The sequence below is a fragment of the Columba livia genome, chromosome 25, assembly GCF_036013475.1.
Source record: "Columba livia isolate bColLiv1 breed racing homer chromosome 25, bColLiv1.pat.W.v2, whole genome shotgun sequence".
Lineage (NCBI taxonomy): Eukaryota > Metazoa > Chordata > Aves > Columbiformes > Columbidae > Columba > Columba livia.
The window spans coordinates 5211133-5231207 of record NC_088626.1 but is presented as its reverse complement, the minus strand read 5'-3'; the positions used below and the strand labels follow the sequence as shown (position 1 = coordinate 5231207).

Below are 20075 nucleotides of genomic sequence, written 5' to 3'. Positions count from 1 at the left end.
CTGAGACAGGTGAAGTGCGGAGACTCCTGCTGCCCTGCCATAGCTCTGCAGCAGCCATGAGCTCCATTGTGCACCTTGGGATTTCATCCCCAGGCCCTGAACAAATCCAGTGGCGGGGAATGCACAACTGCTCTGGGCAAGGGGTCTCGACACCCTCATCGTAAAATCTGTTATCAAGATTTCTGGTGTTCTCTGGTGAGACAGGACTTGCATGGTACAGGACCAAGATGTCACCAATGGGTGACTGAGATCGTTTAAAGAACCACTGTCAAAGATATTAGCAAAAGTGCTTTTAATATGATGTCGGAAAAATGCAACTGAACCAAGTTCCATGGCAAGATTCACTAGTAACGTACAGCAAAATCATTTGAACAGTGATTCAAAACTACTGAGGCACAAACCAAAGTACCAAGGCACAATTCTGCTTTTTCTTCAGGCTTTCAAAGCATCTCCCAGCATGGACGGAGCTTTCGTGGGCACTTGGAGACCTCATCGCCCACGGGGCCTCATCTCGTCCCAGTTCACCAGCCCTGGACCCAAATACTCAGTCCAGGGGACAACGGGTAAGACAAGGATCAGAGCGGTGCGTGGCACGGTGAGCACACCCGTCACAAAATCAGCTACAAACCTGCTTCCCTTTTCTTCCTAGGTTACATCAACCACAACCCCACCAAAGTCAAAGCCCCCGCGTACACCTGCAGAGGGGCAAAAGCTCCTGCGGAAGGCGGCTGCTCCCCAGGCCCTCGCTATTACGTGGAGCCCTCCATGACCAGGACTGGGAAGTACGTGGCTCCAGCCTACGCCATCACTGGACTTCCCAGGATAAAGACGGAGATCACACCTGGACCCAGTGAGTAACATTCCTCCAGCTGTTTGTTCAGACAAGGCAAATACGTTTTCACATTTCCCTGCCATAGTGGTACAAAAGATAGATGGGTACAAAAGATAGATGGCTACAAAAGGCTCAGCTCACCCTTTCAATGAGCTGTCGATGTTTTCCGGCAGCTGGCACTTCTGCAGCTGTTAGGGAGAGCAGTTGTTGGTGAAATTGCCTCCCTGGATTGAGAAAAACGCCAGAACTTCACCGCTTTTGTCCTGTTGTCCTCTGCCCTAGGCGATTACAGCCCGGAGAAGTCCAACCGACACATCTTTAAGTGCCCGCCTGAGCCATCCATGGCCTTCCGGAACAGGGGAGTCAAAACCAACTTCACTCCAGGTACGTGACCACAGGGAGATGGAAACCCTTGTGGCTGGGGAGGCCTCTAGTGACAATCTGCTGCTCAGCTTTTCAACCAGAGTCAATGAGGAAAGGGAGCAGATATCCTTCATGCTGCCCTGAGCAGGCTTTGCAGGGTGCCTGTCTCTGCCCCAGAGGTTTCTTCTCTTCCCGTTCCTCTTGCAGGTCCCGGCACCTACACCTTGCCCAGGGTGCTGGGCCCCAACACGGCGCACACGCCTGCCAGCCCGTGCTACTCCATGAAGAGCAGGAGTCAGCGGGATCGCTACGATGCTGATCTCGCCAAGGTGAGAGTCACATCCGGGGGCCGCAAAAACACACAAAGAGAAAAATCGCTGCCCACACCTCCACCAACTTGAACTAGAAGGGCTGTGTGGTTCCCAAATGCTTTGCCCAGCTCGCTGAACTGGCGCATCCTGTGCCAGGCGCAGGTAAGAACAAACACCGGCTATTTTCACCAGCAGCTCCCCTGACTCTCTTACAGACCCCAGGCCCTGCGGCGTTCCCAAAGATCCAGCTGGACGTTTTCAAAACCAGAGCTCCCGGGTACACCATGGGAACCCGAACTCAGCTCCGAGACAAGACGGTCAAACCGGGGCCGGCGGATTACCGCACGGGAAGGGTAAGGCAGCCGCCTTCTGCTCCTGCGCGGCTTTGCCAAAGCATCTCCCCTTCCGCTGGGGCTGCCTTGAGCTGCACAGTGTCCTGCTGCAGTGACAAGCTGCAGGACAGCCCTCCTGTCCCTTCCCTTGCCCCCAGCCCAGCAGGGGGAAGGCAAAGAACACTGCTTTACCTCACAAGGGACAAGCAGACACAGGTCCCAGCCTTCCTAATGCTGGGAAGAGGAATTTGGAGGGGACAGGAATCCAGCAAATCTGGCTGGAGCTCAACGTCCTCTGGACTCAGACCCAGCTTTTCACACCAGCTGTGATGAGCTTTTCTGTCTGTTAACTGCTGAAATCTAGACTTTTCTTTTACTGTCCTCAAAAACAAACTCAGTGGATGCCTTTTACCTGCTGCTAAACTGGTTTTCTCTTTTGTTCACATACGTCCCCCAAAATGAGAAGGAAATGCAGTGAATCACAGCCTCAGGACATCTCGAGTGCTCTGCTCATACTTGAGGTTTCCAACAAGCGTGCTGCACGAATAGCTGCAGCGAGCTGGAGGCTGCAAGGCACACGTACAGCGATGTGCGAGGAGGAGCTGCCAGTGCCCATGGGCACCCTTGTTCCAGCAGACGGCCGTCGCTGAGGACAAGTCTGCTGGGTCAGGACACTGAACTGCGCTGCACCCACAGCCAGCCCTGACCAAACAGAGACACAGAGAGATGCAGAGTGACTGTCCAGAAACGGCACTGGGCTCGGGGGCACGGGCAGGGCAACAGGCACCCAGACAAGCGATGACAAGGGCCCATGGTCACCATTTCCTCCTTTACTCCTACCAGGTGGAGCTGATCAAGCCCCAGGCGCCTGCAGCCACGTTTGGACTGCGCCATTCCGTGTACACCACTCCCCTGATCCTCGACGTTTGAGATGTGTTGAATAAAACAACGTGTTGCTCAGAGAGGTTTTCTCTTCACCTTGAGACAAGGGGAGGGGTTTCTGTGGGTGAGGAAGAGCTGCTTGCTCTGTTTAACCCTACAAGCAGCAAAAACCCTACAAGGTTCAGAATGGAGGGCAATCAGGTCCTAGTAGAAGCAACAGCTCTAACTGCACATTTTCTCCTGATTGCCCTAACACAACCAAACGAGGACCCTGATTGCTCACTTCACCCTGGACGTGTCTTGTTCTTCCTCTGACACCTGCTGCACACCTGGCTGAGGACAGATACAATCCACACAGTGCGACTGGAGCTGAACGCTGCACCCCAAAAGCAGCCGGGTCCTTCCCTGCACGCTCTCAGCAGAGAGCAGAGCATCCTGGGGACAGCTCAGGAAAAATAATCACTAATTCCTGTTTGAAAAGGCAAAAAGTAGTGATACAGCACGGATTTCTCCTGGGTGATACGGGATATATTTTTATTGGTTTGCTGTGATGTGTCTTGGAGGCTCAATTACATAGTTATGACTTTGGACAGTAACACTTTGGTTTTGGTCATTAGTGCTATGTCATTGTAGGACGTTCTTTGACCAGAGACATGTTTCAGGTGTCAGACCAGGGCTGCCCAAAGCACTCTTCCTCTGAACCAGCTCGTACAAGCCTGCATGTTTGCAATCATTAGAGCTTTATCCTGGGATACGCGATGGGGGACACAGGGAAGTGTCTGCAGGGGAAACTGGCGGTTTGTACATTGAAGACTTTGTTCCAGCCCCAGCAAACGTCAAGTGCCTGGAAACTCTGTGCAAACCATGCACAGGCACAACCTGGAAACACACACACGATCTGGAAACACACACACGACCTGAAAACACGGGCACAACCTGGAAACACACACACGACCTGGAAACACACACACGAAATGGAAACACACACACATGACCTGGAAACACGGGCACAACCTGGAAACACGGGCACAACGTGGAAACACGGGCACAACCTGGGAGCACAGGCAGCAGGAGCCCGAGACAGCTCCAGTTCGTCTCCTCTGCCAGTGTCCAGCTGCAAACTCAAGACACTGGAGAACATCCGCTGCCTCAGGCAGCCCTGCGGTAGAGACACCTCACCTGAGGTTCACACGCCTTGGCTTCCCATGTTTCAAACTCCTGAGATTAATAGGAAATGTTTAAATGTTTTTATTTATATGTTTAAGATTTAGAGGTATTCTGATGATCAGGAAAAAAAAAAAGAATTACAAATTGGAAAAGGATTCCTGCAAGTTGCATTTGCAGAGAGAGCACAAAGGCCAGTCAAGCCTGGATGAACTACCCCGTGTCCTGAGAACCTCATGTCCGTCTGTCCAGCCCTCCAGGGATGGTGACTCCAGCACTGCCCTGGGCAGCCTGTTCCAATGCCCCACAGCCCTTTGGGGAAGAAATTGGTCCCACATGCAACCTCAACCTCCCCTGGTGCATCTTGAGGCCGTTTCCTCTTGTCCTGACGATTGTTCCTTGGGAAAAGTGACAAATTCATCGAATGTTTCCAGCTGATGTCATTACCACCTTGCACAAAACTTCCTTTTCTGAGAAGCAGGGATGAAGTGGATCTATACCATGACACTGATCTATACCACACTATGCTGCCCTGCTTGCTAAGGCCTTTGGGTCACTGGATCTGGTATTGTCAGACTTAAGTCCCGACCAACACAAGAAAAGAGCATTTTTAAGGATGCCAGAGCAATGAAGACATTTGTGTACAATGGGACATCCCACTCTATGGCTCGAACATGACCTGAGGAACATCAATTCCTAAAAGTTTTACTCCATTTGAAATATGGCATCTATAAATCTGTATGATGTTGAAACCAGGCATGAAGAAAGGAAAACTCATGGCTACTGTAAAGCCCATGTAATAAAACTGCCCGGATTTAAGATCACACATATATTCCAAGTATCACATCATGACCATTGCGCTTGCAGGCTCTTGTCCTGCTCAGCGACTCCAACCATTCCATCCTCTGCACGGCTTCTGAGACCATGGAGTAGCCCTGGGAGGTGAAAATTTGGGCGCGAGTCGACATTGTGAGCTGGCAGCTCAGAAGGCCCATGGTATCCTGGGCTGCACCTTGGGCTGTGAGGTCACAGAGCCGCTCTGTGTCACACCCTGGTGTGTAGTGCTGTGCACGGACACCGCTCCGGCAGTGCTGGCAGCGGCAGCAGCGGCGGCAGCAGCATCTGCAGCGGCAGCAGCATTTGCAGCGGCAGCAGCTGAAGCAGAAGCGCCAGCATTTGCAGCAGCGGCGGCAGTGGCCAAAGCAGCAGCAGCATTGGCAGTAGCAGCATTTGCTGCAGCAGCTGCAGTGGCCACAGAAGCAGCAGCAGCATTAGTGGCAGAGCTAGTGGCAGTGCCACAATGCAGGGGTGGGGGGCCATAACCCCCTCGCTCCTCTTTATCCTCCTCCTCCTGGCTCTGCAAGCCCGGGAGGTCGAGGCAGCGCCGTATGGAGAACGGGGAACTCGTAGGCGGGCAGGTGGGGATGGGCACCCAGCCCAGAGATCTCCCAGTAAGAAATCCCCGAGGATCCCTGTGTTTGTCCATCCAGCCCTTGAGGGGTGTTACATGCGGCCTGGAAACAGTATTTTGAGAGCTGCCAGGTGCCAGTCAACAGGTCACCCCCACCCCTCTGCAGCTTTGGGAACCTCCACCCACGTCTGGGTCCCACATCATTACCTGACCTGCCCTCCAGTCACCACAGGTCACTGAGAAAGAAGCAGATGACAAGATCTAATGGAATGTGCTTGATTCCAGATGTGCCTGTAGACGATGGCCTTGCGACTCCTCAGCCGGCTCTTGTCTGGGAGCATCACGGCAATCCCTCAGGTCTGTTGTTGAACGAGTGAGCATTTAGGGTTTAATATTCTGAAGATGTCCATTGAAATATTTCCTGGGAGTTTCTCTGTTGTGTCTGTCTGCAGACACGGCTGGACGCAATGGAAATCCAGGGTACCAGCTGGCTCCCAGGGCTGACACTCGGGGCGGTCTCATGGGTAGGTTGTGGCTTTTAACTTCCTTGGGGAGCTGCCAGCTCAAAGCTGTTCAGTGATGACGGGATCACAGTGTGTGATGGAAACTTCTCGTGGGTGTTCAGGTGCAGGTGTGAACACCGGGAGGGCTTTTCCAGCCTCGCAGCTCACTCGGCATCGCGAGGCTGAGTGCTCGGCCTTGGCTGACTTCACGGGCTGAGCACTCGTGTTCAGTATTTTATTTCTCAGGAATTTAACTTTCTACTTTCCGTTAAGGTCCTCAAAGAACAAGGCCTAAGGTATTAAGACGAAAACCTTCCCAGCATAAATCAGTCCTCAACCAAGTCCTGGAGTTACTGGACAAAGTAGAGCATGGTGGGTATATATCGCTCTAGAGCAGAAGACTTGGGAAGTGGAGGTTTAGATACACATGCTCTTCAGAAGGGCGCTTTCCCTGACTAAATTGACACCCTCAAATGCTCTGGCTTTGTTTCTGAGTGTTATCAATGTATTCTGAGAAATATTGCCTCCTGAAGATATTGGTTCTTGAAGAGGTTACTTCTCATTAAACTGATTCCATTTCTTTCTAAAGACCTGAGCCATGACACTGGGGAGACCGTGGCGATGCAGAAAAGAGGCGACCAGGTAGTGCCAATCTACGATGAAGGGACTTGGACAATGAAATCACGAGGCATGCCAGGTAATTGCTGTCCTTTGGTCATCCACTGTCATGAACCAAAACCCCTGTGTCTGCAGGCTCTTCAGCAGCCAAACTCTTGCCTTGAGTGGGCACAAGGGAGGGGTCCCTCCTGTGCACTGAGGTCCAAAGGGATGCACTGAGAGATCGAGCGTGGTTTAGGGGGAACCTGCCCCGAACTCCTGCATCCTCTGCTGAGGCTTTACCTTTCTGTGATTCTTGGCAGAGCTGCCCAACCCCGGGGAAGCCCGCCAGGCTGGAATCAACGGCCTCCTTGACAAGATTCCAGGTACGGAGCAGCCTTGCAGGGCCAGAAGTGGGAGACAAGGCCTGAAGGCTGGGGGCATGCAAGCAGTGCCCGTGCTGGAGCAAAGGCAAAGGGGGGAGCGGGGTTCAGGTGTCTCCCCATGGGCCGGACTCTGTCCTCCTGGGGTGTGGGTTCCCCGGGGAGGGAGAGCTGGGGGTGGCATTCCCTGACACAGGGATGGCTTTTGTCTGTCTCGCTCCAAGGGACAGTTGATCAAACTGCTGTCAGATCTCGTGTGCAGAAAACACTAAGGTACAGAATTGTTCATCCAGGTTGGAGCACCAAGAATAAGAACAATACCACTGACACCACGACCTACAAGAACCACTGCTTAGAAGCTGTCGTGGGGGTCTTGGGCTCCCTCCTGTTTGGGATAGTGCTGTTTTGTGCATGCTGGCTGTGCAAGAGGAGAATACAAAAGTGAGTTGTTGAGCAGGGGGTGTTGCCAAACTCCTGTATCAGATGGCGGCCATTAGCCATGAAACATTTAGAGCGAGGGTACTCTGAAGTGCCCGCTTAGTTACTGGCCAAACTCCACTGAGGTTCCTGCTGAAGGATGGTTTAACTGACCGCTCAGCTCCTGGCTGGTCTTTAACAAAACCTGCTCTTGCTGTTCCAAGTGTTAGTTAAAAGTGGCTCTGCCCAACAAGAGCTGACCCAGCAACAGACGTAGGCAGAGCAAGGTCAGGAAGAAGAATGAGGGATGACGTTGCCATGGAAAGTGAGAAGCGCAATAGTGACGTGTTCCTACGAGCAGAAATCACCCTGTTGGGTCCTGCTGTAAATCCCAGGTGTTCACCTCGGCCAGGGTGTCCCTGCAGCTCCAACTGCAGCTCCCCCGTGCAGCCGGGTGCCCGCACCCCACGGGTCGCCCAGCGCTGCCCCGCAGCCTCGCACCCCCCGGCACCACGGCCACGGCGGGGCCTCAGCAGCCTCTTCTCTCCGCAGGCGCCGCGAAGCCAAGGCCAAGGCAGCTGGGAACGCGGCATAGCAATAAACACAGTTGAGCAGCACAATTGTCTGGAACTCACCAGTTCTGTGCCGAACTTCATGTCAGGGCACGCAGGGAGGTGGATGCCGCGGTGCCAGCGGGCAGGGAGCTGGGCGGGGGACGCTCCGTCGGGCTGGGGCGACACAGCTTCCCTGGTGGGACCGGCCTGCGGAGCTGGGCCAGGAGGGAGAGCTGCAGAGAGAGGAAACACTGGGGGCTGTTCACAAAATGACTTCAACCTCATGTCCATCAATTCCCACTTTTACCATCTCATAACACAACGTGATGCTTAATACATCTCCCAGCTTTTTTATTACAGCAAAAGCTTAAATTAACCACGTGTCCTACAGTCACCATTAAAGCTTTACAGAAGACAGGAAACTACTGCTGAACCACGTGCTGCTGAACCACGTGCCGCCGTTTCTTTCTATGCGCTGCCATTTCTTTCTGTCAGTAATTGCAATGTATGGAGCAAGAGACCTGAGAAATTGCCTTTCTTAGATTCCAGACCAATAGATTCATATGAGTGTGAAACATTTAAACTAAACGGATGAAGGAATCCTAAACCATGTTTATATCACGGGCCATGCTAATTTCTGCAGGCCTGGAGGGAGCATCTTCAATGCTTTATTCAGCTTTATTCATTAACTGAAACATTTTCATTGAAATAAAGTTGCATCAAAATAAAGTCGTTTCCTGTCAGTCTGCTGATTTTCTTAATTTCTCAACACTATTATGTTTCATTGAAACAAAGATGCCTTGTTACCTTTCCTTCAAAGGATATAATTTCTCAGAGACTCGTCATGTTAATTTGATGCTATTTACTACTATATGTTATTATTTGGTCTTGACATACGTCAAATGCCGTGTGTCAGAGTGCTGTAGTATTGGTCCCACCGGAAAGCGGAGCTTTTTGTATCTGCACACTTGGTGCTTAAATACAACACACTTCAGAATAAGGATCAAAATGAGTTTCTGAGCATTGAGTGGTCTGTCAGAAGGAAATCCCATATTCCAGCACTAACCAACAAAGCAAAGTGTCTGCTGCTTACAGACCACGGGAATTTAATTGTCATATCACATTCTGGCAGGTTTCTTGCACTGACGGGGCTCTCATGACATTTCACAATGATAACAATTATTCAGATTTCAATGGATTCAAATTTAGACTGCCGAGGAAGAGAAGGGGACTCAAAAAGAGATTGCTGAGCAGAGACATGGCAGCAAAGACTCCGGTGAACCTGAAGAGACGGCAATACTGGGACTCTCAAACTCTCCATGTCTGCACATAGATACATAGATATTCTTAACAGCGCAGAAATGTGGAGCTGCTCACCTTGCAAGAAAAGATCCTGCTCAACAAGAGGAGGCCCAAGCTTTACCAGTAAACACAACTCCCATGATCTACAAACATCACTTCAGAAACTCGGGCTGCCTGGAAAAACTGCTCTTCACCCTTCCTCGTTTAATTGAAACTGTCCTTTCAATTGCAAAGGCCACCCATTAGCATTACAAAGTCACAGGACTTTCTCCTCAGTTCTGCTGCGCTGCTTTTCTCACATTCAGGATGCTGAGACAGCCTGATCTCTGAGGGAATTTTATTTTGTTTGAAGCAGAAGAAGAGATATTCTCATTCGAGACACCAACAAGACGCCTAACAAGAGCCTTTTGCGAACAAAAATACTTAAAGTACTGTAAGCGAATGAAGCGGAACGCGACAAGTGCGGGGCTGGCCCTGCGGGTCCCTGCGGCGCAGCAGCCCCGGCCCCGCCGCCGCCTCAGCCGCCTCTTCCCGCCCTTTGTCCCGCCCCTTTTTCTCCCCTCAGGGCCCGGCGGCCCCTCAGCGTCTCCCGCCGCCGCTGCCCCTGCCCTGCGCCGCGCTGGCGGGACTGCGAACGGGGACTTTATACCGCAAAAACACTCTTCTCTAAATAATGTGCTGTTGACAAGTAACTCTGGAACCTTTTCAGTGATTCTCTGTCACAGTTCGCACACAAAAGGAAACTGACCAACGGGACACAAAAGCCCAAGCATTCATGACCCTCCCTAACTGAACAAGCACGGCTTTCCAGAAGAATTGACATCACAGAAAATAAGTTTAGGTAAGATGAAATATTATTCTTATCACTTAGAGTAACAGACACCCACAGGATTGAATTGCCTATTTATTGTAAAACAATTTCTGGGGGCGATGTTGTATGGGGCGCCTGTACTTTGGTGCTCTATGGCTGCATGGTACCTTAGAGCACATTTTGGGAGGTACAAGGGCTTTTATTGGATAAAATCCCACCCATGTCAATCCCCAACAGCCCGGCTGCCTACGTCTTTACCCTGGAGTTCATCGAGCTGTTTCTTCCCTCTGCTTTTTCTTTGTTAGAGGATGAGATTTTCCAAGCAGCAGGACTGTTGTTCTGAACAGTAACGTTGCCTGGGAATTGGCCACGGGGACGGTTTTCCCTGAGCAGGTTTAGGTTGGCAGGTTGCTCTCTTTAGCCTCCCGGCACCTGGACTCCCTCAGGAACATCTGCCGCAGGAGCTGAATTCAGCGCTTGCCAAGGGCCCCAGAGTCACCCAGGGGATGAAAAGCCCACACTAAATACACTGCTGAGGAAAACACCAAACACCGAGTCACCATCCAGACACAGGAACATGCACAGCAACCCGGGGGCCAAGGCACTCATCGTGCTGCATTCTGTGCTTTGATGGTCAGGGTCTGAAGGGTCAAATACAACCGACACGTGTGATCACATTCGTCCTTGGCCAGAGAGTTGTCCCTGACCTCAGGATTTATGGACCTGACATCTTCAACACCTGCAGAGAGTCCACAACCGTACTGGCTTCTCCAGCTCCTGGTGAGTACAAGCAAATGAATTATCTCTGTAACTAACCGGTATGAACCGGAGCCTTACTGCAGGCTGATTGTCTGCAAACCCTGTATGACAAAGATGCTCTACAGATCAGGTGCAGGCTGTTGCATTTGGACACAGCAGCATTTCTACTCCCTTGCTTTCACCATTTCCTTGGTACCTGAGATGGCGCAATTTCCTTAGAACAGGAGTGCAATGTGCCCGGTATTAAGGGCTGCCAAAGAGCGCACAGATCATTTAACACCTTATCTCATGGTGTTTGCTTTTCTTGCTTTGTAAAGAACTCCAACCCATCCACAACAAAGGAGCCTGCACTAGACTCCATGTCCTGAACCTTGTGCAGCTGAACTACTGCCGTGCCACCATCAAGGTCTGAAAATCTCACCTTTCTGGAACCACGTACAGATGCCCGATCACTGCTGCACAAAGCCAACCCCGATGCTGTTCTGCCCTGACATCTCCTCTGCCAGGAGTTCCCTTCCTGATGATTCTAATGCTGAAACAGGTCAATTGTTGACCACAACTTTCAATAAAGCGCCTTAGCATGGATTAACTCTGGATACTTTCTCGTTGCTGTACCCTCCGTCATCTATGAGCACATCCAGATAAATACTTTGATTGTATGTACCCCTGACCTTGACACAGGGCACAACCACAGAGGTGAGCGAGCATCACAGAGTGGCCATCACAAAGAAGGTCTGCAGAGTTCAGACCTTGCTCAGGGAAAAGGAGTCTAATTGTAGGATTTAGAGAGTTCTTCTGTTCCTAGACTAGAGTCCTGTATCTCCTCTGCTCTAACGAAAATGGCAGGATGCCCTGGGTTACCCAGTGAATACAAATCTCTCTCTCAGAACACCAGCCATGCAACATCCCGCAGTTTCTGTTCCCCTCCCACCCATCCCCAGAGGTTTATTCTGCAGCAGCTGAGGAGGAGACAGAGTTCACTTTGGCCCATCTCAGGCCAAAGCAGCTGATTTCCCTGCATTAGCACACACCAGTCCCTGTAGAGGAGACAGACAGGAGTTTGTTGCTGCTCATCTCCTTCCTTTTGCTGTTACACACGTTCTTGGGATCCCCTTACACACCACCAGCTCCCCTTCTACTCAGGCTGAGGCTGAATATGGCAGAAAAAGCAAGAATCAAAGCTGAGGAGGGATTTTCACTTCATTGATAATCACTAAACACTATCCCAACAGAACCCTTCAGCTCTTGTCATGCCCTGCTCTGCCTTGGTATTGGCATTTCTCTATTTAACTCCCTTTCCAGCAGAGACTGGAAACAAACATATTAGTGTGTTTTAATGCCAAATGTACATGAGTGAAAGAAAAGAAAATGTCAGCTACTTAACGAACTAATAAAACTTCTCGCAGAAACAAATATACACCTGTGATGCTGATCGGATTTTGTTTTAAAACCCGCAAAATTATTCCGTGAAATGCAGTCAGTAAAGCTGCGTCTCTCACTCTGTGCAGCTCTGCTCCCTCCTGCTGGCCACATGTGCACGTACTTGTGCCTGAAACCGGGGAAACCCAACTGCAGGAGATCTGAATATTCATTTAACCACACAGCGCTCCATCAGAGCTCTTTGCAGGTTCCCTGCTCAAAGTGACGCATGTTTTGGGGTAACCGCTGTTACTGAACAGACCACAAAGGAAAATACTGAGTTTGCATCTTGGGAGTCACAGGGCACTGAGAATCCGGACACCTGTGCTGAGAGTTGGATTTGGTCATCAGAGCAAGATTATTCCTGTGGTAATCTGAGGGTGCGAGGGAAACAGTGATTTGGGGAGGATAGGATACTTTTTATAGCTGACACATTTTTTGCAGCACAGTGTTTGTGGGTCCTGACATGGACAATCAGAGATGTGGCGGCTGAGGTTCTGTAGTGGAAATGCTTTTCCTCTCCTTTTGAAACCCAAATCCCCCTCCAACAGTCTTAAAGTAACGAATCTGGAAATATTAGTTTGCCTCAGCAGGCAAAGCCTCTGGTAGCCAGCGGTGCTGTGTGACCGCTGTGTCACTTGCCACCTCTGTCACTGAGTGTAAAGACAGCATAAAAACCAGGTGCTTTGGAAAGCTCCCCCAGTCTCTGCTGATGGTCAAAATCGGTCTCATGTGCACCCTGAAAATACACATGGAGACAGGACAAGCAGATCTCAGGAAGGTCTGGCCCTGCAGGCCGGACGTCCCCAGTCCCGCATCACCAGCTGATGCCATCGCACAGCCTTCTGATGTCACAGAGCGTTTCCAGGATGATCCCAGGCTGTCCCCAGGGTCCCCTGGCCGCTGCCACCACAACCTCTCTTGCCACATCTCTGGCAGCCCTCACTGGCAACCTCTCTTGCCACATCTCTGGCTGCTCTCACTGCTCGCCACGCTCTGTGCCGCAGAGACGAAGCAGACGCAGACGTTGTCGTCCTCATCCCTTTCGACGGCCGCGGCTGAGACAGGTGAAGTGCGGAGACTCCTGCTTCCCTGCCATAGCTCTGCAGCAGCCATGAGCTCCATTGTGCACCTTGGGATTTCATCCCCAGGCCCTGAACAAATCCAGTTGCGGGGAATGCACAACTGCTCTGGGCAAGGGGTCTCGACACCCTCATCGTAAAATCTGTTATCAAGAGTTCTGGTGTTCTCTGGTGAGACAGGACTTGCACTGCACAAGACCAAGATGTCACCAATGGATGACTGAGATCGTTTAAAGAGCCACTGTCAAAGATATTAGCAAAAGTGGTTTTAATATGATGTCGGAAAAATGCAACTGAACCAAGTTCCGTGGCAAGGTTCACTAGTAACGTACAGCAAAATCATTTGAACAGTGATTCAAAACTACTGAGGCACAAAGCAAAGTACCAAGGCACAATTCTGCTTTTTCCTCAGGCTTTCAAAGCATCTCCCAGCATGGACGGAGCTTTCGTGGGCACTTGGAGACCTCATCGCCCACGGGGCCTCATCTCGGCCCAGTTCACCAGCCCTGGACCCAAATACTCAGTCCAGGGGACAACGGGTAAGACAAGGATCAGAGCGGTGCGTGGCACGGTGAGCACACCCGTCACAAAATCAGCTACAAACCTGCTTCCCTTTACTTCCTAGGTTACATCAACCACAACCCCACCAAAGTCAAAGCCCCCGCGTACACCTGCAGAGGGGCAAAAGCTCCTGCGGAAGGTGGCTGCTCCCCAGGCCCTCACTATTACGTGGAGCCCTCCATGACCAGGACTGGGAAGTACGTGGCTCCAGCCTACGCCATCACTGGACTTCCCAGGATAAAGACGGAGATCACACCTGGACCCAGTGAGTAACATTCCTCCAGCTGTTTGTTCAGACAAGGCAAATATGTTTTCACATTTCCCTGCCATAGTGGTGCAAAGGATAGATGGCTACAAAAGATAGATGGCTACAAAAGATAGATGGGTACAAAAGATAGATGGCTACAAAAGCCTCAGCTCACCCTTTCAATGAGCTGTCGATGTTTTCCGGCAGCTGGCACTTCTGCAGCTGTTAGGGAGAGCAGCTCTTGGTGAAATTGCCTCCCTGGATTGAGAAAAACGCCAGAACTTCACCGCTTTTGTGCTGTTGTCCTCTGCCCTAGGCGATTACAGCCCGGAGAAGTCCAACTGACACATCTTTAAGTGCCCGCCTGAGCCATCCATGGCCTTCCGGAACAGGGGAGTCAAAACCGACTTCACTCCAGGTACGTGACCACAGGGAGATGGAAACCCTTGTGGCTGGGGAGGCCTCTAGTGACAATCTGCTGCTCAGCTTTTCAACCAGAGTCAATGAGGAAAGGAAGCAGATATCCTTCCTGCTGCCCTGAGCAGGCTTTGCAGGGTGCCTGTCTCTGCCCCAGAGGTTTCTTCTCTTCCCGTTCCTCTTGCAGGTCCTGGCACCTACACCTTGCCCAGGGTGCTGGGCCCCAACACGGCGCACACGCCTGCCAGCCCGTGCTACTCCATGAAGAGCAGGAGTCAGCGGGATCGCTACGATGCTGATCTCGCCAAGGTGAGAGTCACATCCAGGGGCCGCAAAAACACACAAAGAGAAAAATCGCTGCCCACACCTCCACCAACTTGCACTAGAAGGGCTGTGTGGTTCCCAAATCCTTTGCCCAGCTCGCTGAACTGGCGCATCCTGTGCCAGGAATGGGTAAGAACAAACACCAACGATTTTCACCCAGCAGCTCCCCTGACTCTCTTACAGACCCCAGGCCCTGCGGCGCTCCCAAAGATCAAGCTGGACGTTTTCAAAACCAGAGCTCCCGGGTACACCATGGGAACCCGAACTCAGCTCCGAGACAAGACGGTCAAACCGGGGCCGGCGGATTACCGCACGGGAAGGGTAAGGCAGCCGCCTTCTGCTCCTGCGCGGCTTTGCCAAAGCATCTCCCCTTCCGCTGGGGCTGCCTTGAGCAGCACAGTGTCCTGCTGCAGTGACAAGCTGCAGGACAGCCCTCCTGTCCCTTCCCTTGCCCCCAGCCCAGCAGAGGGAAGGCAAAGAACACTGCTTTACCTCACAAGGGACAAGCAGACACAGGTCCCAGCCTTCCTAATGCTGGGAAGAGGAATTTGGAGGGGACAGGAATCCAGCAAATCTGGCTGGAGCTCAACGTCCTCTGGACTCAGACCCAGCTTTTCACACCAGCTGTGATGAGCTTTTCTGTCTGTTAACTGCTGAAATCTAGACTTTTCTTTTACTGTCCTCAAAAACAAACTCAGTGGATGCCTTTTACCTGCTGCTAAACTGGTTTTCTCTTTTGCTTACATACGTCCCTCATAACGAGAAGGAAATCCAATGAATCACAGCCTCAGGACATCTCGAGTGCTCTGCTCATACTTGAGGTTTCCAACAAGCGTGCTGCACGAATAGGTGCAGCGAGCTGGAGGCTGCAAGGCACACGTACAGCGATGTGCGAGGAGGAGCTGCCAGTGCCCATCGGCACCCTTGTTCCGGCAGACGGCCGTCGCTGAGGACAAGTCTGCTGGGTCAGGACACTGAACTGCGCTGCACCCACAGCCAGCCCTGACCAAACAGAGACACAGAGAGATGCAGAGTGACTGTCCAGAAACGGCACTGGGCTCGGGGCCACGGGCAGGGCAACAGGCACCCAGACAAGCGATGACAAGGGCCCATGGTCACCATTTCCTCCTTTACTCCTACCAGGTGGAGCTGATCAAGCCCCAGGCCCCTGCAGCCACGTTTGGACTGCGCCATTCCGTGTACACCACTCCCCTGATCCTCGACGTTTGAGATGTGTTGAATAAAACAACGTGTTGCTCAGAGAGGTTTTCTCTTCACCTTGAGACATGGGGAGGGGTTTCTGTGGGTGAGGAAGAGCTGCTTGCTCTGTTTAACCCTACAAGCAGCAAAAACCCTACAAGATTCAGACTGGAGAGCAGTCCGAAGTGGAAGCAACAGCTCTAACTGCACATTTTCTCCTGATTGCCCTAACACTACCAAATGAGGACCCTGATTGCTCACTTCACCCTGGACGTGTCTTGTTCTTCCTCTGACACCTGCTGCACACCTGGCTGAGGACAGATACAATCCACACAGTGCGACTGGAGCTGAACGCTGCACCCCAAAAGCAGCCGGGTCCTTCCCTGCACGCTCTCAGCAGAGAGCAGAGCATCCTGGGGACAGCTCAGGAAAAATAATCACTAATTCCTGTTTGAAAAGGCAAAAAGTAGTGATACAGCAAGGATTTCTCCTGGGTGATACGGGATATTTTTTATAGGTTTGCCATGATGTGTCTTGGAGGCTCAATTACATAGTTATGACTTTGGACAGTAACACTTTGGTTTTGGTCACTAGTGCTATGTCATTGTAGGACATTCTTTGACCAGAGACACGTTTCAGGTGTCAGACCAGGGCTGCCCAAAGCACTCTTGCTCTGAACCAGCTCGTACAAGCCTGCATGTTTGCAATCATTAGAGCTTTATCCTGGGATACGCGATGGGGGACACAGAGAAGTGTCTGCAGGGGAAATTGGTGATTTGCACATTGGAGACTTTGTTCCAGCCCCAGCAAACATCAAGTGCCAGCAAAATCTGTGCAAACCATGCACAGGCACAACCTGGAAACACACACACAACCTGGAAACAAACACACGACCTGGAAACACGGGCACAACCTGGGAGCACAGGCAGCAGGAGCCCGAGACAGCTCCAGTTCGTCTCCTCTGCCAGTGTCCAGCTGCAAACTCAAGACATTGGAGAACATCCGCTGCCTCAGGCAGCCCTGCGGTAGAGACACCTCACCTGAGGTTCACACGCCTTGGCTTCCCATGTTTCAAACTCCTGAGCTTAATAGGAAATGTTTAAATGTTTTTATTTATATGTTTAAGATCTAGAGGTATTCTGATGATCAGGAAAAAAAAGAATTACAAATTGGAAAAGGATTCCTGCAAGCTGCCTTTGCAGAGAAAGAAAAAAGGCCAGTCAAGCTTGGATGAACTACCCCGTGTCCTGAGAACCTCATGTCCGTCTGTCCAGCCCTCCAGGGATGGTGACTCCAGCACTGCCCTGGGCAGCCTGTTCCAATGCCCCACAGCCCTTTGGGGAAGAAATTGTTCCCACATCCAACCTCAACCTCCCCTGGTGCATCTTAAGGCCGTTTCCTCTTGTCCTGACGCTTGTTCCTGGGGAAAAGTGACAAATTCATCGAATGTTTCCAGCTGATGTCATTACCACCTTGCACAACACTTTCTTTTCTGAGAAGCAGGAATGAAGTGGATCCATACCGTGACACTGATCTATACCACACTATGCTGCCCTGCTTGCTAAGGCCTTTGGGTCACTGGATCTGGTATTGTCTGACTTAAGTCCTGACCTACCAACACAAGAAAAGAGCATTTTTAAGGATGCCAGAGTAATGAAGACGTTTGTGTACAATGGGACATCCCACTCCGTCGCTCGAACATGACCTAAGGAGCATCAATTCCTAAAAGTTTTACTCCATTTGAAATATGGCATCTATAAATCTATATGATGCTGAAACCAGGCATGAAGAAAGGAAAACTCATGACTACTGTAAAGCCCATGTAATAAAACTGCCCAGATTGAAGATCACAGATATATTCCAAATATCTCATCGCCACCATTGCGCTTGCAGGCTCTTGTCCTGCTCGGGGACTCCAACCATTCCATCCTCTGCACGGCTTCTGAGACCATGGAATAGCCCTGGGGGATGAAAATTTGGGCATGAGTCGACATTGTGAGCTGGCAGCTCAGAAGGCCCATGGTGTCCTGGGCTGCAGCTTGGGCTGTGAGGTCACAGAGCCGCTCTGTGTCACACCCTGGTGTGTAGTGCTGTGCACGGACACCGCTCCGGCAGTGCTGGCAGCGGCAGCAGCGGCGGCAGCAGCATCTGCAGCGGCAGCAGCATTTGCAGCGGCAGCAGCTGAAGCAGAAGCGCCAGCATTTGCAGCAGCGGCGGCAGTGGCCAAAGCAGCAGCAGCATTGGCAGTAGCAGCATTTGCTGCAGCAGCTGCAGTGGCCACAGAAGCAGCAGCAGCATTAGTGGCAGAGCTAGTGGCAGTGCCACAATGCAGGGGTGGGGGGCCATAACCCCCTCGCTCCTCTTTATCCTCCTCCTCCTGGCTCTGCAAGCCCGGGAGGTCGAGGCAGCGCCGTATGGAGAACGGGGAACTCGTAGGCGGGCAGGTGGGGATGGGCACCCAGCCCAGAGATCTACCAGTAAGAAATCCCCGAGGATCCCTGTGTTTGTCCATCCAGCCCTTGAGGGGTGTTACATGCGGCCTGGAAACAGTATTCTGAGAGCTGCCAGGTGCCAGTCAACAGGTCACCCCCACCCCTCTGCAGCTCTGGGAACCTCCACCCACGTCTGGGTCCCACATCATTACCTGACCTCCCCTCCAGTCACCACAGGTCACTGAGAAAGAAGCAGATGACAAGATCTAATGGAATGTGCTTGATTCCAGATGTGCCTGTAGCCGATGGCCTTGCGACTCCTCAGCCGGCTCTTGTCAGGGAACATCACGGCGATCCCTCAGGTCTGTTGCTTGAACGAGTGAGCATTTAGGGTTTAATATTCTGAAGACGTCCATTGAAATATTTCCTGGGAGTTTCTCTGTTGTGTCTGTCTGCAGACACGGCTGGACGCAATGGAAATCCAGGGTACCAGCTGGCTCCCAGGGCTGACACTCGGGGCGGTCTCATGGGTAGGTTGTGGCTTTTAACTTCCTTGGGGAGCTGCCAGCTCAAAGCTGTTCAGTGATGACGGGATCACAGTGTGTGATGGAAACTTCTCGTGGGTGTTCAGGTGCAGGTGTGAACAGCGGGAGGGCTTTTCCAGCCTCGCAGCTCACTCGGCATCGCGAGGCTGAGTGCTCGGCCTTGGCTGACTTCACGGGCTGAGCACTCGTGTTCAGTATTTTATTGCTCAGGAATTTAACTTTCTACTTTCCGTTAAGGTCCTCAAAGAACAAGGCCTAAGGTATTAAGACGAAAACCTTCCCAGCATAAATCAGTCCTCAACCAAGTCCTGGAGGAACTGGACAAAGTAGAGCATGGTGGGTATATATCGCTCTAGAGCAGAAGACTTGGGAAGTGGAGGTTTAGATACACGTGCTCCTAAGAAGGGCGCTTTCCCTGACTGAACTGACACCCCAAAATGCTCTGGCTTTGTTTCTGAGTGTTATCAATGTATTCTGAGAAAGATATTGGTTCTTGAAGAGGTTACTTCTCATTAAACTTATTCCATTTCTTTCTAAAGTCCTGAGCCATGACACTGGGGAGACCGTGGCGTTTCAGAAAAGAGGCGACCAGGTAGTGCCGAACTACGATGAAGGGACTTGGACAATGAAATCACGAGGCATGCCAGGTAATTGCTGTCCTTTGGTCATCCACTGTCATGAACCAAAACCCCTGTGTCTGCAGGGTCTTCAGCAGCCAAACTCTTGCCTTGAGTGCCCCCCCAGGCACAAGGGAGGGGTCCCTCCTGTGCACTGAGGTCCAAAGGGATGCACTGAGAGATCGAGCACGGTTTAGGGGGAACCTGCCCCGAACTCCTGCATCCTCTGCTGAGGCTTTACCTTTCTGTGATTCTTGGCAGAGCTGCCCAACCCCGGGGAAGCCCGCCAGGCTGGAATCAACGGCCTCCTTGACAAGATTCCAGGTACGGAGCAGCCTTGCAGGGCCAGAAGTGGGAGACAAGGCCTGAAGGCTGGGGGCATGCAAGCAGTGCCCGTGCTGGAGCAAAGGCAAAGGGGGGAGCGGGGTTCAGGTGTCTCCCCATGGGCCGGACTCTGTCCTCCTGGGGTGTGGGTTCCCCGGGGAGGGAGAGCTGGGGGTGGCATTCCCTGACACAGGGATGGCTTTTGTCTGTCTCGCTCCAAGGGACAGTTGGTCAAACTGCTGTCAGATCTCGTGTGCAGAAAACACTAAGGTACAGAATTGTTCAT

General features: G+C 51.8%; 1 long non-coding RNA gene and 2 pseudogenes across 1 annotated transcript; all 3 read left to right on the top strand.

The window, feature by feature from the left end:
- Positions 1-457: 457 nt before the first annotated feature.
- Positions 458-2768, top strand: LOC135576387 (ciliary microtubule associated protein 1A-like; annotated as a pseudogene).
- Positions 2769-9617: 6849 nt separating this feature from the next.
- LOC135576330 (uncharacterized) lies at positions 9618-11432 on the top strand. Its single transcript, XR_010467988.1, has 3 exons — positions 9618-9892; positions 10501-10642; positions 10939-11432. It is a non-coding gene; the product is annotated as an uncharacterized LOC135576330 (long non-coding RNA).
- A 2070-nt stretch (positions 11433-13502) lies between these two features.
- LOC135576386 (ciliary microtubule associated protein 1A-like) lies at positions 13503-15901 on the top strand (annotated as a pseudogene).
- The last annotated feature ends 4174 nt before the right edge of the window (positions 15902-20075 follow it).